The following is a 12,745-nucleotide window of genomic DNA, read 5'->3' on the forward strand; positions in this document are numbered from 1 at the left end:
AAGATCTCTGATGAAGAGATAACATCCAGCAAGCAAGCTGAGATAGAAACACCAAACAGGAATAGTGTTGAGGTATGTGAAACTCTGTACACAGAGTCTACAGGAGTCAGAAATGACTTAATCAGTCAAGATCCTAAAATTAAGGAAAGTTACATGTTGCAGGACTGCATCAATGTGCAGCGCATGGAGTCTGCTATGGTCACACAGACCACCAGCAGAACAGCCTCTGTGGTAAAGGAAGAAAGTAGCAATGTGCCGGATGTGTCTATCATCAGACAGCACATTAATGTAAAGGAGGTAGCAGCAATAGGAGATGTCCCCTATACTGTGTCTAGTAAGGGGGAAGATCATTGTAACTCAGATTATGAGTATTCTGCTGAATACACTCTCAGAGTTCCCAATGTAAATGAAGAATTTGTTATGCCCTTAGGCAAAGGTGAATTGTCAGCAGATTTAAACACTGATAGCAGCAGTACAGTGCACACAGGGGTGGGGAAGTTCCCCATGGTGAAAACTCCCATGGCAACCAGAGTTGCAAACCTTGAAATGTATTCACCTGGAAACATGTTTAAAGGGAAAATCCATGAAATTAATTCAGGAATGCATGTTTACAAACAAAGTTCCCAAACTTATGTAACCCCCACAGAGCACTCAGAGACTTCTAGTGATGGTGCAAATGTTTGCATGCTCTCAGAGAGACCACATGCAGAGTGTCATTCTGCAAACCACACACCAATTAACAATGACAAAAAGGATCACCAGGATGAAAATGTTTTTATGCCCTGGTGCCATAACCATTTTATTACAGGTGTGGAAAGACAGAAAGCCCTGGGACCTGCAATACATATTTGGCAAAGTTTAACAAGTTTCTCTCCCCACAAAAGTAGGTTTTTTCAGAAGCTCCAAGATTCTTCCAAACTAAGGAGCCACACCAAGCAGCAAACGCTATGGTTAAAGACAGTCTGGGACCAGGCTGCATCACAAGGGAGTATGGTCACAAGTGAATACGGTAGTATCATTCCTTTACTTGTTAGATCCAATGAAGCCATTGTTTGCTTTGATGTTCAAACAGCCACAGTTTCCAAATTAAACCTGCATCATATCTGCAGCGACAATTGTGCTGTCATTGACACACAATGTGACAGGAAAGATTGGCACAGGCCAGAAACAATTGTTTGTTTGTTATTCAATCGTTAAAAGACACATTTGTAAATTCTGTACCTGATAACATGCAGCAGATAGGACAGAATGCATAGCAAGCTATGTTAAATCACTGTATAAATATCTGTGATAGTCATTGTATGTATTTTTGTTTGATTCATAGTAATCCTGGCAACCTGTATACAGAATGGTGCAAGACTCCAAAAAGACTCCAATTTACAAGGGAAAAGGTCTTCATTAACCCTTTCATCGCTGCTATCCAGCAAAATCTACATAGCATCCCTAAAGACTGATATATGGACAAATCCTCAAGGAGTTTTCCAGTTTCACAAGAAAGGGGAAGGTTTTCATTAACCCTTTCATCACAAGTAATCATTACTTGTCTTTCAAACTACATGTACACTCCCACAACAGTGTACAGCACATCTCATCACTGTGATTATACAGAACTGTCTCATCCCTTCATATACCTTAATCACATATATGTAAACATTTGTCTGAGATATATTTTATATCATTGCATATATACCTTGTAAATATTTTATGTTTTTTTTATATATTACACAATAGATACTACCTATGCTTCCTTCGTAAAAGCTTCAAAAGTAATTAAATATCTAATACAGGATGGTATACCACGTTATAACAAATTGGGCCGAGATTATTAAGTGGGATGAATAATTCTCTTAATAAAGACTGTCACAAGTCTAAGATAATTATTTGTAGCATAACAGGGTCACTGTATATGCACATGGCTGCATATAAAATAATATTGGATGGAATTAGATATATTTAAAGCCATTCCTAAATGATATTTAATATCTGTTTGAAGCAAAATTATATTCATTTATTGTATTGATAGGATGTTACTATATACACATCAAAAGCATTTTAAATAATTATTAGTCAAAATATAGGTAGGATAGAAAACGCCTTTATATGGGTTAAACTGGTATAAGTTTATGTAAGATTGAGATGTATAAATAGGTACAAGGTAGAATAAGGAGATTTAAGACTGCATGGTAATTTATTCAGTGAGGAAATACAGAACAGAGTAGGTGTACTACTCACAGCCATTTGTGGTACTATTGCCCGAAGACAATTAAGACCTACTATTAACAAGCAAGGAAAGAAAGAAAGAAAGAAAAAAAAAAAAAAGACTGTTTCATATATGCCTGTTCTATTCAAAATCACAACCTGTTTGTGCAAAAGCAATATGGACACTGGTCACAACTGCGGCATTGGATAAACGCAAAGGAAACAGAACTGCTAAAGACTGTATAAAGACTATTACTATTACTGAGGGTCGTCACAAGTACTGAATGTTCAAGACACAGCACTCGACGTACACAGCCCTCTGCCTCAAACAGCGAAATGGCAAGCAAAGGAGCAGCTGCTACGAAGAATTCTACTTCTAGTAATGGTGCAAATGTTGCAAACGCAAGGCCATAATGCAAACGCAAGGCATCTCCAATTGCAAGCAAACCACGCAGATGACAGTCTTATCCCAGTAAATTGCTACATACAAGAACAGCAAAAATGTCCAAACGTACTGATCCAGATACAGAAAAAAGGTCTACAATTGGGCTATGGTATTCCAAATGTCTGTAGAAATTAGTTTTCCTCATGAATACTGAATAAAAACCTCAGTTTTGTCTGCTTTAGTTAAAAGTAGAATAAGGTTAGGTAAGCTAAGAATTTTTAGAGATTTTTAAAATCATAATGGTTATTATTATTACACTTATGGTATATATTATGGTTACAACGAAAGTTATGTTTGAAGGAATATTTTGAAATGTATTTGGAAGCAATTACGCTAGTTTAATGTGTGGCCAATCAAAAGAATTTCTCATGGCCACAAGGGGGCGACTGTTGCCTTATAGGTAATTGTCTGCACTTAGTATAATATTAGGGCAATGGATATTGTCTGAATCAAAATATAATTCATTATAAATAGGCGATGTTACCATAGTGGACAGTATACTGGATATATATAGTAAGGAATAGATATGAAATAAGTTTGAATGTATGAGGTAATGTTTAGCTGATTTAAGAGATTAGGTTTGTGTATGTGTTTATATAGATATACTGTATATTTGTGTTTTACAGCAAGATGGTAAAAAATAGTGTAGGGAACAGGTTTATTCTGCTCTAGTCATAAATAAGGCCAGAGAGGTTACAGTAAGATCAAGAGTCATTGTAGAGAAAAGGTATTAGGCCATAAATGATAATAGGTATGTGACAGAGCTCTGTTGGTCATTGGAATTCACAGGTGTGCTTACAGTAGATCAGAATCTACTGGTTTGTCTATTGTCCAGTGAAGGTTAAAAGCTAGGGAGTATAAATTAACTACTATGAAAAGAGATCACATCCATTGATAAAACATTGTGTAACCGACCCCAGGAAAACTTGTCAATACAACAGAACTTTGGATGAAAAGACATTCCAGATTTTACAATACTATACTTGCTTAAGGCAGTGTGGACACCACACTTTTATGACACCATGCCTCCGTGAACAGGACACGACAGCCCAGTTCAATGTTTGTTTTATTACACCTTGGAATCTGACAAACCTATAATTACCTATTCCATTGGAAACTATGAGAATATGATAGTTTGAATTGGTAAAATATGAGATAAAAGGACCAGACTTGTAGTTAGGAGTTAGAAGGAAGAGGGAGAGGGAGAAGAAGAAGGAGAAGGAAGGAAGTCAGTCAGGAGGAGAAGTCATGGAGAACATGCAGAAGGAATGATTCTTGGGATGGCAATCTTTAACTTGCAAGTATACATTTTATGTTAGCAATTGAAACTGTTTGTGAAACTTATGTCATGTTGTTTTATGTTATGTAACGAAGGAAGCATATATAATTATAATTAGTATATATATCACTACTGTGTATATCTTATTCTGTACGATTTGATCTGCCTGTAAATAAAGAATCATATAAAAAGAGCGGTAATATTCAAGCTTGAACTCTCTTTAAGGAATCTTAACTTAATAACTTCATAAGTCATATGTATAAGGACTGCATATATGTATCAGCCAATTAGTTTGTAAGCCTGACATAATATATTTGCAGATATATATGATAAATGCATATTAATTGAAATATATCCATATATTAAATACCATATATGATATATTAAATATTAATATTCATAAATATGATTCCATAAATCAATAAGGGCGACAAGGCGGACAAGATTCTGGCGGCACGACTCCGCTCTACGAGAGCCACAACCAACATTGTCACTATCAGGAACTCTCTCAACCAACTTGTTCAAGACCCCATAGCCATTAGAGCCGCTTTTCAATCCTACTATACTGATTTATACAACCTCCCGCCTCCCCCACCGGGTGCCCCCTCCCAACCCCACGCTGACCTCATTTCCCACTTTCTCTCTGCTTCCAAACTACCCAGACTACCCCAGGACGCATTGGACTCCCTCAACAGGGAGATCACGGTAGAAGAGATCGCCCAGACTATCCTCATGCAAAAAACTGGCAAATCCCCGGGCCCGGACGGGTTTACGGCTCTATACTACAAAAAATTCTCTGCCCTTCTCTCCCCACACCTGCACTCTCTCTTTAATGGGGTTGTCCAGGGCGACCTCTTTCCCCCTGAGATGCTAGAGGCCAGAATAGTGGTGATTCCCAAAGAAGGCAAAGATCCCCTTAACTGCGCCAGCTACCGCCCCATATCCCTCCTGAACCTAGACCTTAAAATTTTTGCCAAGATCCTGGCCACCCGTCTTAACCCATACCTCCCTTCCCTAGTTCACTACGATCAAGTAGGATTTATCCCGGGCCGCCAGGCAAGGGACAACACCAGGCGTGCTATTGACCTCATACATATCTCGAATTCCAGGAAAGCCCCCACTATCATACTCTCCTTAGACGCCGAAAAAGCATTTGACCGAATCTCCTGGGATTTCTTGAGACCCGCCCTAGAGGCCTATGGCCTATCTGGCGGCTTTCTCACAAGCATCCTAGCATTATACTCCACTCCCACTGCCACCGTCCTTATCAATGGTATCCCATCCGCCCCACTTAGTATTGCCAACGGCACACGTCAGGGCTGCCCTCTCTCCCCTCTAATATTTGCCCTCATTATAGAACCACTTGCTTCTCAAATTAGAGCACACCCGGACATACACGGTATACAGGTGGGCCCCACAAATCCCAAAATTTCTCTCTTTGCAGACGACATCCTACTCTCCCTGTCCCAACCCCTCATCTCACTCCCAAATCTATTCTCGCTACTACAAGCCTACAGTCTTATATCAGGATATAAAATCAACTATTCCAAATCTGAGGCCATGATGCTTCATACCCCCCAGCGTGAGGCCGAGTCCCTCCGTACCAACTTCAATTTTAAATGGCAACCCACGAAGATCAAATACTTAGGGATATACCTAACCCCTCGATACGACTGCCTCTTCCGAGAAAACTTTCCACCCCTCCTTACCAAAACACTAGCTGACTTGACCTCTTGGAATAGTCTTTTCATCTCGTGGCTGGGCAGGATCATAGCGGTTAAAATGACCATTCTCCCCAAATGGCTCTATCTTTTCCAGACCCTTCCCGTGACAGTCCCGACCACCTTCCTCCGCACTATTCAACGAGCCCTCACACGCTTTATTTGGAACCACAGACCTCCCCGCATAGCCGCCAATACTCTGAAAAGACCAACCTTCGCGGGTGGTAGAGGCCTTCCCGACGTCAAACTATACTACCTTGCTTCCCACCTATCCCACATTGTCGCCTCATACGCTCCTCCAGGATCGGTGTCCTGGCTGGACATCGAAGCAGCCTTCATGGGCATTCCAGACCTGTCCCCCCTATGGGGCCTCTCCCCCACCTCTCGATCCCCAGCCTCTAAGCATCTCCCTACCATCAAATTCAATCTCAAAACTTGGGACGCTCTCTCTTTGAACTGGGGTCTCACTACCATACCCTCACCCTTGACCCCCATCTGGCAAAACCCCAAGTTTTCCTCCGGACTCTCTGTTACGAGATCCCGAATGTGGACAACACTGGGCCTTAAATTTCCAACGGACTTTGCCGATCGAGGCCAATGGTTGTCCCTGCCCGACCTCCAGCGGAAAACTCCCTCACAACCACTTAACCCCTTCCAATACCTACAAATACGCCATTTTCTGGCCTCCTTCCCCTCTTCCGCCTTACTCCGCGCCCTTACTCCCTTTGAATCCCTATGCGTCAACTCCCATTCCTCCAAAGGTATAATCTCCCAACTCTACTCTCTCCTACTAGACTCCTCCCTCCCTTCTTCCCGGCCCCATGAACTCGCGTGGGAACAAGACCTCGGACCTCCTCCAGAAACAGAGGACTGGGAGGATATGAGGCTGGGGATCGCTAAAAGCTCCATTGCCACTGCCTTTAAGGAAACGGCCTACAAAATCTACTACCGCTGGTACTACACCCCCGACCGACTTAACAAAATTTTCCCATCCTCCTCCCCGTCCTGTTGGAGAAACTGCGGAGCTAGAGGCACTATGCTCCACACATGGTGGACCTGCCCAGTAATTGTGCCCTTCTGGGACTTGGTCTACTCCCTCCTTAACTCACTTCTAGACCCTCCTGTCCGGAAAGACCCCTGGACCTCCCTGCTATGTTATCCCCCCCCACTCCTCAATAAATTCTCCCAAAAGCTAACCTCACATATCTTAGCAGCAGCAAAATCATTGATTGCCCTCAACTGGAAGAACCCCTCCCCACCTTCCCTACTCTCCCTTAAAGCTAAAATTTGGCACATCGCCTCAATGGAAAAGATCACATACTATCTCCACGACCGGGGCCACGTCTTCGAGCAGGTTTGGGCTCCTTGGCTCGCCGCCGAACGCAGAAACTAGCCTCCCCTCCTTTAGAACACCCCCCTCCCCCCCAGGGACCCATGGGCCCCTACTGCTCTCCCCCTCCGACAATTCTCTCTAACCCACCCACCCCCCCCCCCCCCGCTCTAACTTCCCTTCCTCCCTGCTGCTCTCTTCGTCCACACTCCCTTCTGAATCTCCTCCCCCCTCTTAATCTGACTTTACTTGTTCTCATGGTATACATCATATATAGACACAAATGTGGTCCTTCCCCCTCCCCCCCCAAACCCCATGTTTGAAGTTGATTGTCTCTCCCTCATTGATTAATCTTGTTATATACTTGAAAATGTGGTCTACCCCGGACACTGGCTATGTTGGCCGCCTGTCCCATGTATTTTCAGTATGTTCTCTGTACCTACCTGACCACGCATAAATAAAGTATTTAAAAAAAAAAAAAAAGTGAGCTGGTGTACAGGACAGACATACCCAAGCATCTCATGGTGGAACAAATATTTCCCAGGCTTTCCAAGAGAGGCTTTGCACTAGAGAGCAGTGATACGATTTCATGCTAAAGGATGCAGTGTTTTTCCACTTCCTTTTTTTTCTTTTCTTCTTCATTTCAAGCCTATTACCTTCAGATGGGCTATTCCACTCCTTAATTGATCAAATCATTGCTTTCATGTTAAACCCACTGCACTAGGAGTGACAGGTTGCCTACAGAGGTTGCTGGAGGAATGAGGACGTCCAGAGTAGGATGTCGTAGAGGAATGAGGATGTCACGTCTGCGATGTTACAGAGGTATAGCTACTGGCAAAGGACGAAGAGCAATCACACTTTTCTAAGTAGAAACTGTTCATGCATTTTATCAGCCAGAGCAGCAAACACCAGAATATTTTTAATATCATGTAAACGCTTTTAATGGCTAAAATTAAAACAGCGGGTAGAACTGGAGCACGAATTATAATATTAGTTTGTGATGGACAAGCCCTGCAAACTTAAAGATAGACCACTCCCTATTAGTACAGATTCAGAACACCCATATGCAGAGTCTCCTACATCAGTTAAGTGTGTATATTGCTACAAGTGTGCTTGAACACTCCAATCTATAGGCTACTAAGACCTGCATGTTCTTAGTAGCCTATATGCAAGAAAGAAAAAAAAGACAAAGAAACAGAAAAGTAAACCGGTTAAGGAATTAAATATCCCTGTAGCAGGTGATAATATCTCTGAAGGAAACATTTTGCAATTTTGCTGCCAGGGAACTGACAAAGTATGAAATAAAAATCTTGCAAAACGGGCTTAAATTTGCTCCGTCTTTTCATCATAATTCATTTAATCTATTTCTCGATATTCAGAAATATATAAGAAAACAGACCTTTAAAAAATTATTTTTGAATAAAGGATGATGGCCCACAAGGACCTTCTACCATTTCAAGTTTTAAACCCCCATCAACCTTTTACCCCACTCATTTTAAAGGACGTTTTCTAGAATGTTCTAATAAAGTAGTGTGTGAAGAAATGAATAAAATGTTACAGAAAACTCAGTGGGGGTCATTCCAAGTTGATCGCTAGCTGCCGTTGTTCGCAACGCAGCGATTATGCTAAAAATCGGCATTTCTGCGCGTGTGTATGCCCCGAAATGCGCACGTGCGATGTACGGGTACAAAGCCTGTTGTGGTTGCGCACAGCTTCTAGCGAAGTTTTCAGTCGCACTGACGGCCGCAAGTAGATTGACAGAAAGGGGGCATTTCTGGGTGTCAACTGACCGTTTTCAGGGAGGGTTTGCAAAAACACGGGTGTGTCCAAAAAACGCAGGTGTGGCTGGGCGTTCGCTGGGCGGGTGTATGACGTCAAATCCGGACATGAATAGGCTGAAGTGATCACAAGCACTGAGTAGGTTCAGAGCTACTCAGAAACTGCACAAACTGTTTTTGCAGAGCTCGGGTGCACATGCGTTCGCACTTCTGCTAAGCTAAAATACACTCCCCAGTGGGCGGCGGCATAGCGTTTGCACGGCTGCTAAAACTAGCCAGCGAGCGATCAACTCGGAATGACCCCCAATGTAACTAAGAAAGAGTTAGACGCTCTCAAAAACCTTAAAAGAAGATAGGTCTGTCATTATAAAAGCAGCAGACACGGGTGGAGGGGTGGTCCCTGAAAAGGCATGCATACATTGAAGATATCCAAAAACAGCTTGGTGACGGTGTCACTGAAAAAAAACATAAAAGTAACCCCATCTTGAAAATAAGTAAATCGTTGTTGGAACTAACCACTGGGGCACTAGATAAAAAGGTGATCACCTAGAGTGAATTTGATTTTTTAAATATTAAAGGACACCCTCCACCTGCCTGATAGACCTATAATTTCTTGATGCAACAGCTTCACCAGCAACCTGTCGGCTATGATAGATTTTCATCTGCAACCTTTGGTGATGCAAACAAAGGCCTACCTTAAAGACACAGGGGACGTATTAAGAAAAATCTCTACCTACGCTTGGCAGGAAAATTACCTTATATGCAGTGTTGAGATTAGCTATTATTGATAAAGATAACGGCAATATCCTACTTCCTGAATATGAGTATTTGAATGAAGATTTGAAAAACTTCATTCTAGATAGTATTGCTTTTATTATGACTAATAATTATTTTTATTTTGAGGGGGTATTTTATTTAGAAATGTGTTGGAACTGCTAAGGGCACCAGATTCGCCCCCCGTTTCTCAAATCTCTGTATGGCGTACTGGGAGGAACAACATGTTTGGCATGATGGTGTATTAGTGCGGAACCTGGTGTCCTGGCAACGTTACATTGATGACGTGATTTTTATTTGGGGGCTAGTGAGGAATCTTTTAACATATTTTGTAATGGACTGAATTTTAATGCTTTTTCAATCACGTTTGTTTTCAATTTCTCTCATAGTTTTAATGAAGTCTCATTTTTAGATTTAAATATATATATTGAACATGGGATTTTAAAAACTAAAACCTTTAGGAAAATGACCGACTCAAATAGTTTTATAGATAAATCTAGCCAACATCATTGTAATTGACCCTTAAACATGAGATATCAGCCACAATCAAATCCTCATTCTTTCACCTGAGGAACATAGCCAAAATCAAACACTTAATTCCCTCAGATGATCTGCCAAAAGTCATACATGCATTTGTATCATCTCGATTAGACTACTGTAATGCCCTCTACCTTGGTCTCCCAGCAAAAGAATTGCACCACTTACAGCTGGTGCAAAACACAGCTGCCAGGCTGTTAACTAACCAGCTCCGTTCTAGCCACATAACACCCATCCTCTACTCCCTTCACTGGCTGCCTGTAAGATGGCGTATCATCTTCAAGATTGGCTTACTGAGTTTCAAAGCATTACATGACCAGGGCCCAAGGTACCTGAAACAGCTTCTAACTCCATACTGCCCCACTCGATTACTGCGATCTGTAGATAAAGGACTTTTGGCAGTACCTAGAATCTCCCGTAATTCTTCTGGGGGTTGAGCTTTTAGTCACGCGGCTCCGACTCTATGGAACTCACTTCCTCGCACAGTGCGAGATGCCCCAACTATAGAATCCTTCAAAAGTAGACTCAAGACTTTCCTGTTTACTCAAGCATTTCCATAATGTCCCTTTAGTATCTTCATGCTTCTGTATTTTATGAAAAGCTGTTCTGTACTTCATTATTTTCTGTACTATATTATGCTATGTAGCTGTTAAGCGCCTTGAGTCCTATTGGAGAAAGAGCGCTAAATAAATAAAATTATTATTATTAATTATTATTGTCTGGATGCCATTCCTTTCAGTCAATTTTCACTTATTATAAGGAACTGTACAGATGCATCTGTACGTGAACAACAGTTGAGATCATCTAGTACAGTGGTTCTCAAACTCGGTCCTCAGGACCCCACACGGTTCACGTTTTCCAGGTCGTCCGGGAGGTGCACTGTGTATCACCAACTGTCACATTTTAAAAATGTACAGGTAACCTGCAAAACATGAACCGTGTGGTGTCCTGAGGACTGAGTTTGAGAACCTATGATCTACTAAGAAGCAACATCAAGACTGAAGCAAGACAAAGCAATAGAACAAAAGGCTCCCATCGCTGCGGAACTTGTCTTATGTGCAGGACAATCAAATAAAAAAAAAAACAGAAAAACTGTCAGCATTGATGTAAACAATAAAACCTATATGATTAAGGAATTCATCACATGACACTCCAAAAATGTTGTATACATTTTGGAGTGTGTTTGTGGTTTATTATATGTTGGCAAAACTGGAAGTCCATTAAAGGTCAGACTTGCGGAGCACATATTTAACATCTGCAAGTCCTTTAAGCCTAGTCATGAATCAAAGGAGTGGTACATTAAACATTTTTGGGGTATCAACAAATTCTCCCGTAGTGGAGAATCCGAGACATTGAAAAAAGTCTCTCACAGTCAGAGATGAGATGAATTCACCAGTTGGTGACCCTTGTACCCAAGGGGCTCAATGGTGAGTTTGAATCGAAATGCTTTTTAACCAAGTATACTCCTCTCTATGAGTAGTTTTAATGTAAACATTATCTAAATCCTTTGATACTTTGTGCACTTTATCATTCTTGCAGCACTTTACTTTAATGTCTAACAATCAATGGGGGTAATTCCAAGTTGATCGCAGCAGGAAAAATTTTTAGCAGTTGGTTTTTATTATGTATGAATTTATGCTGTTTTTAACTAATCCATATATTTTTCCTTTATTGTATATGTATATATGGATGATATATGTACAAGTTCCCCCATTGGACTCAACTATAAGTGACAATTAATAGCCGCCACATACAGTGCAATAATCTATTAATAATATTCTTGGAGGAACGGTTTTATATCTACGATTAGCGATGTCCGGTTGTCTAATCTGTATGGAACGCATCTGGAATGCAGACTGACAACTGCTGATGCGGTGAAATGCAAATCGTCATGCTACTTCTGGCTTTTGGTTGTTGCACATGCACAGTACGCGGATTAAGACGATCAGCGGTGAATCAGGAAAACCTGTGACCAATAAGTACAGGGGGGATATAAGGACAATTTCTAGTGCCCATACCACCCTCCTGATAAAGGACCCTGGTGTCTGAAATGCGTTAAGCGTGGCTCTACAACATTTGGACTCCTATTTGGAATAGCCTTTTGGTGCTGGTGTGTCTCTGTGGTTACTCTCATAATCCGGAATTGAGATTCAGCTATTCCTTTGCGACATCTGGGACTACCAGGACTGACCCATGCTGTCTGCTATTGTGGGATTTTCCAATCATGCTGTTTGTTTCTTAACACATATTAAGTACATCTGTTATTAAAACTTTTATGGCCAAGGATTATCAGCACTATTTGTTTCCATTTCTGTGTCTCCCTACAGTTACTGTGAAGTTCATATAAAAAGGGATACATACCTCCCGGGATCAATTTTTTCAACTAAGAATATGATCCTAAGAAGCTTATCCGGATCCACCTGAAATTGCCTTGGTTAAAAAACTATCAAGTTTCTCCAGTTAAAAATACAAGAATTATATCTAGTGATCTTATAGAGAATTATTCCTGTGTGACTCTTTTCACATATACAGGTTAATGTGGTTACCCTTCCTGCGCTCTGGTCTGTGTATTTTACTCTTTCACATTATGCAATTATCTGCCAGATAATCTGCCTGATCTACCTGATTGGAATGAAACTCTGGTAATGGATGAGAGCAAATGACAATCCACCATTTGCTCCC

General features: G+C 41.2%; 1 protein-coding gene across 2 annotated transcripts in view; it reads right to left on the reverse strand.

Moving 5' to 3' along the window:
* The window catches only part of KIAA0319L (KIAA0319 like), a 295,721-nt gene that overhangs the window by 196,451 nt on the left and 86,525 nt on the right, over positions 1-12,745 (reverse strand). The gene's annotated exons all lie outside the window — the stretch shown is intronic.

The sequence above is a fragment of the Pseudophryne corroboree genome, chromosome 2 (genome assembly GCF_028390025.1).
Source record: "Pseudophryne corroboree isolate aPseCor3 chromosome 2, aPseCor3.hap2, whole genome shotgun sequence".
NCBI classification, from domain to species: domain Eukaryota; kingdom Metazoa; phylum Chordata; class Amphibia; order Anura; family Myobatrachidae; genus Pseudophryne; species Pseudophryne corroboree.